The sequence below is a fragment of the Scyliorhinus torazame genome, chromosome 22, assembly GCF_047496885.1.
Source record: "Scyliorhinus torazame isolate Kashiwa2021f chromosome 22, sScyTor2.1, whole genome shotgun sequence".
In the NCBI taxonomy this organism is placed as follows: Eukaryota; Metazoa; Chordata; class Chondrichthyes; order Carcharhiniformes; family Scyliorhinidae; genus Scyliorhinus; species Scyliorhinus torazame.
Genome location: NC_092728.1, coordinates 58,038,104 through 58,043,346, shown reverse-complemented (window position 1 = coordinate 58,043,346; position 5,243 = coordinate 58,038,104). Strand labels below are relative to the sequence as shown.

Below are 5,243 nucleotides of genomic sequence, written 5' to 3'. Positions count from 1 at the left end.
TCCCTCACCCTCCCACTCCCAACTCCCCTCTCCCTCCCCCACTCCAACTCCCCTCTCCCTCCCCCGTCTCCAACTCCCCTCTCACTCCCCCACTCCAACTCCCCTCTCACTCCCCACTCCAACTCCCCTCTCACTCCCCCACTCCAACTCCCCTCTCACTCCCCCACTCCAACTCCCCTCTCCCTCCCCCACTCCCCTCTCCCTCCCCCTCCAACTCCCCTCTCCCTCCCCCACTCCAACTCCCCTCTCCCTCCCCCACTCCAACTCCCCTCTCCCTCCCCCACTCCAACTCCCCTCTCCCTCCCCCACTCCAACTCCCCTCTCCCTCCCCCACTCCAACTCCCCTCTCCCTCCCCCACTCCAACTCCCCTCTCCCTCCCCCACTCCAACTCCCCTCTCACTCCCCCACTCCAACTCCCCTCTCACTCCCCCACTCCAACTCCCCTCTCACTCCCCCACTCCAACTCCCCTCTCACTCCCCCACTCCAACTCCCCTCACTCCCCCACTCCAACTCCCCTCTCCCTCCCCCACTCCAACTCCCCTCTCCCTCCAACTATCCTCTCCCCCCCCACCCCCCCCACTCCAACTCCCCTCTCCCTCCCCCACTCCAACTCCCCTCTCCCTCCCCCACTCCAACTCCCCTCTCCCTCCCCCACCCCAACTCCCCTCTCCTCCCCCACTCCAACTCCCCTCTCCCTCCCCCACTCCAACTCCCCTCTCCCTCCCCCACTCCAACTCCCCTCTCCCTCCCCCACCCCAACTCCCCTCTCCCTCCCCCACTCCAACTCTCCTCTCCCTCCCCCACTCCAACTCCCCTCTCCCTTTTCCTCCGCCTCGTTGGAGCCTAAAGCCAAAGGCCTTCCGGCCTGACAGCCAGTCAGCTATGTGCAGCCGGGAAACCAAAAATGTTCACCAGATTCTGCTGTTGAATTCAAACACAGAACAGGAATTCTGGCCCTTCTTCTACTCCCTTCTCCAAGCTAATATTCAGCCCATTGTTTATGCAGATTAACTTTGAACTAACCCCGGGGGTAATTAACCCTGCTCAAGTGTAGGCCGTGACCTCTGATTCTATTATTCTGGATCAGGTGAAGTCGTTTAGTAAGATCTACACTAAGTAGCCCCTTTAGGATCCTAAAAAAAGAGGAATCATATCACCTGTCAACCTTCCCTTTTCTCAGAGAGGGCATGCTTAATTTACATGATCGCTCAGTCTTGCATTTACAGCAGCACAAGTCATCCTGTGGATCTAAATCTTCCAGGATGCACGCCACTTATTTTTTAAATAGCCCTTCATTATTCGACAAATATGGCATAATCATACGTCAAACACGAGGAGCAGGCCCAACGTGTCGAGATTCATTTGGCTGTTGAAGCTGGAGGGAGCCTCCCACCCACAGCTTGACTGAGTCAGTCGCCTCCCAGAATTAGATTGGATCCATGTATTCGCTCCTGAGCAACAGTCAGGATTAGCCGTATGGCTCACTGTCCAGGGGACAGCTGTCACCGTGGGAAGACATGACAGAAAAGGATTCAAGCTGTTCGAATTGGACGGCCATTCAAACTGAATAAAAATAAGATCCCCCCTCCCCCCCTCACCAGAGCAAACCATGCTGCCAACTGTCCATTTGTTCATATCTATAAGCAAGTTACAAGTCGTTTGTGTAAATTCCACACAGTCGTGCGATTTATTAATGAGCCTTTTACAGAACAACTGTTACCGTGCGGTGCTGGAGATCGTTCCTTTCACATAGTTTGCTGCAAGTCTCTTGGTAAAAGGTGTACAGTTAAATTCCAGAGCTACAGCAAACATCACAAATCTCATCTAAGCTGGTGTGGGAGTTCTAATTAAATCTATTTTGCGCCGTGGCAATTTTTGTTAGCCCTGAGGTGTATGATGTCTGACACAAAAATATTTTTGGATTCAAACGCTGCATTACCATAAATTAGCATCAGTATCAGAACGTCATTACCAGTAGGTAGCATTGCACACTGACCAACAGAAAACTTGCAATAAATTACACATACACCGTGACCCTGTCAATTAATTGTAAGTACAAGAAGAAAATTAGTGGAACGGCCATTTAAAACTGGCTGGTGCACATCGCAAGCAAAGAGTATTTAGCTCAGCAGTTCAATTTGAAAATAGTTTCAGAAAACATTGAAATGCTGTTTATAAAATGCTTTCGAAAATTGCAGACTTGGAAATGCTTCATCTTTGTAGATGGGTCCATGACAGAATGGTGGGCTGGAACTTCAAAGGAGTGGTCATCACAGGCGGGTTGTCACCCCACTCTTTTTTACTCACTTTAGTCGGGAGCTGCACATTTCTCACCCGACCCTCTGACTCTTACATGGTGAGAAGAGTGAAGGGCAGTGGGTTCCCGAGGCCTTCAGTTGAGGGGAGCAGTGGAAGTGAAGCCATGAGTGCTGTAAAACAGGTCCCGGTCACTGCGTGAAGACATGGAAAAGGTAAGCGTGTAACATAAGTAGGCATCTTGCATGGGCAGCAAGGTGGGTGGAGGGAATAGAGTGGCCACTGCGGAGGTGGGCTTGAAGATGATGGGGAGGGGGAGTGGAGGAGTAGCCGGGGAGTTGGCGGTTAGTGTTACCACCCCTTTGGGGGCCGTGCTTGTACGATTTCTCAACCTTACAGGAACTCCCCTGGTAATTGGGGGCAGGTCAAGGAAGGAGGCCCTTTAGAACTGATGTGCGAGGCAAGTTTTTTTACACAGAGGGTGGTAAATATATGGAACACACTGCCTTGGGAGGTGTTGGGAGCAGGTATGATAGCGGCATTTAAGGGGCACCTAGGCAAATATATGAATAGGGTGGGAATGGAAGGATACGGACACTGTAAGTGCATACAGTTATAGTTTAGGCAGGTACCATGGTCGGTGCAGACTTGGAGGACCGAAGGGCCTGTTCCTGTGCTGTATTGTTCTTTGTTCTTTGTTCAAGGAGAGGAGTTGTAGTTTTGTTATTTGTATATAGTGCGGTGCGGTGGGGGGGGGGGGTGATTTGGGACATTAGCGCAGGCAAGAGGAGTGGGACAGTTAATTGGGGACATGGGGCTTGTCGGGAGGGTAGTCAGGAGCGTGGTCAGGGGGACCAGGGTGTAGTCACCAATCCACTGGGTCAGGGTGTGCCATTGTTCGAAAAGCTTCCTTTAGGAGTAAACCAAATCTTGCTTCAATCAATGTTCATTAAAGGTTGTATTTAGGAGCTGGATTTAAATCCCCATTGGTGGCCCGGGGGGGGGGGGGGGGACTTCTGGACAAGGAAGCAGTGTTAGTACTGAACTGTAGCATCACAATAAATCAGATGTGAATCATCAGATCGGCCGATCCAGGCACAATTTCACGATAGGGAGGACAGGGCCCCATGTGGGAAGTCCTTATTCTTGGCCATGGCTTTTTCTTGCCTAGCCTCAATTTTTAGGCTGGCAGGCGCGGGTTGGATCAGGGCGCCCAAATAGAAAAAAAGGAATTATTTTGATCTTGGGTGCAAGGGGCCGGTGCTTCAATCTGAAGTTCCCTTCAGATTTGGGGCACCGTCTCCTCAGGGACCTGGGAGATCTGGTGCTCCCCCGGCCTAACTATGACAACGAGATTGCCCCCCTCCGGAACAGCAACCTTCTGCAGCATGGATTAAAGCTCTCACACCACCACTGTGTTTCTCTTATCTTCTGAGGAGAGAAAGGATCAAAAAGGCTCAAGGTACTTTTGTGGTGACATTCACCCACACAAGTAATGGTTGATGTCATTTACAAAATGGCGTCACGTGTCCAACAGAAACCCCGAAACATTTCTTTCCTGAAGGCAATGGTCTTTTTAACCAATAACAGAAATGGGAAGTCGGAAGCACAACAAATACAGACTGGTAATTTGAGGAAGATAAAATACAGAATATCAACTGACAACTGAAGTCTAACAGCAAGGCTTTCAACATTAATGGCCGTAATTATCCGGTCGTCGGAGTTCTCTGTTCCTGCCGGAACCGTACCCCTCCCACGGGCTTCAATTGAAAACCCCATTGACAAGTGGCGGGAATAGAAAATCCCAGCACCAGCGAACAGCGTGTCGCCAAGAAACCCACGGCTAGGGGACCCGGAGAATCCCGCCCAATGTATGCATTATTTTACACGGCTGCCTTTCCCAGAAGAAAAAAGCTTTTCAATGGGGAGCGGGAGAAGGGAGGGACTGAGTACGCAAGTCCGATTACGATTTTTAAGCATCAAAGCTGGAAGTCGCCCTCATTTCAGCTGATTTTCTTTCACAGTTTCAGCAGCAATGGGTTATTTCAGTACTGTCGGAGTACATTCCACGAATGCATTGAAATACTTTATAAAAGATTCTTAGAATTCTCACTTTTATTTTCTGTCCAAATGCATTAAACACACTGTTCATCTCAAACTTCTCCAGTGTCTATTTCAAACTACAAAATCAATTTGGAGAAGCTGAAAGGCATGTTGCAATCAAAATAAAGTACCACTTGAACAATTTGGTTGACGGCTTCAGAAATTTCAATCTACCCCAAATTGAACAGTTGATCTCTGGCATTGGTATACTAGCATGTGTTATCAATCTGCTGCAAAACAATATTTCATTTTTATGCGGCCAATGTTTGCATAATTTTGATTAGGTTCAAATTGCCTCTGGATTGTTTAACCAAGGCATGGCCTTGAACCATTAGGACGGCTGCAGCATAATGATTTGAAGGCACCATGTTAAAATTCCTTCCCTCTTGTAATCCTGACTCCAGAGACGGAGAAGCTAATGATTGCCAGTTAGCCGACTTGGTGCAGCCACTTTCAAATCCAAAGAGGCGGTTTGAGCCAGGTTAGCGACAGATTTATATATTTACCTTTCAACTTGAAAGAAGGAGGTGAATTTGAACACAGCCAGACTGCACATCTGCCAGGCTGTGGGGTCAATGCAATGAAACACTGACCTGACGTTTCGCTCCTGAGTCGGGAGCGCAGATTCAGGGAAACTCCCGACTCCGCCGACGCGACTTGACTGGAAAGTGCCCCCGTGACCTGAGTTTGGTTCTGGAGAAGTCAGGCCCGTCACTCCTGGGAACAATGAGGAGGCAGCTGCAAGGGCTGTTGGGTGTCGAAGTGAGCTGTTTAAAAGGCTGGAATTGGTGCAAAATGAAAAACAACCACTAGTCCTCGCCCCCTCACACCCCCTCACCCCTGATACAATCCCCATACCTCATCTATACCAACACATGGCCT

At 49.7% G+C, this 5,243-nt stretch overlaps 1 long non-coding RNA gene across 1 annotated transcript in view; it reads right to left on the bottom strand.

Moving 5' to 3' along the window:
- The window catches only part of LOC140398813 (uncharacterized), a 98,721-nt gene extending 93,691 nt beyond the window's left edge, over positions 1–5,030 (bottom strand). Inside the window, exon 1 of the long non-coding RNA XR_011937563.1 lies at positions 4,955–5,030. This is a non-coding gene — a long non-coding RNA (uncharacterized lncRNA). The remainder of the gene's footprint in view (positions 1–4,954) is intronic.
- Between the last annotated feature and the right edge of the window lie 213 nt (positions 5,031–5,243).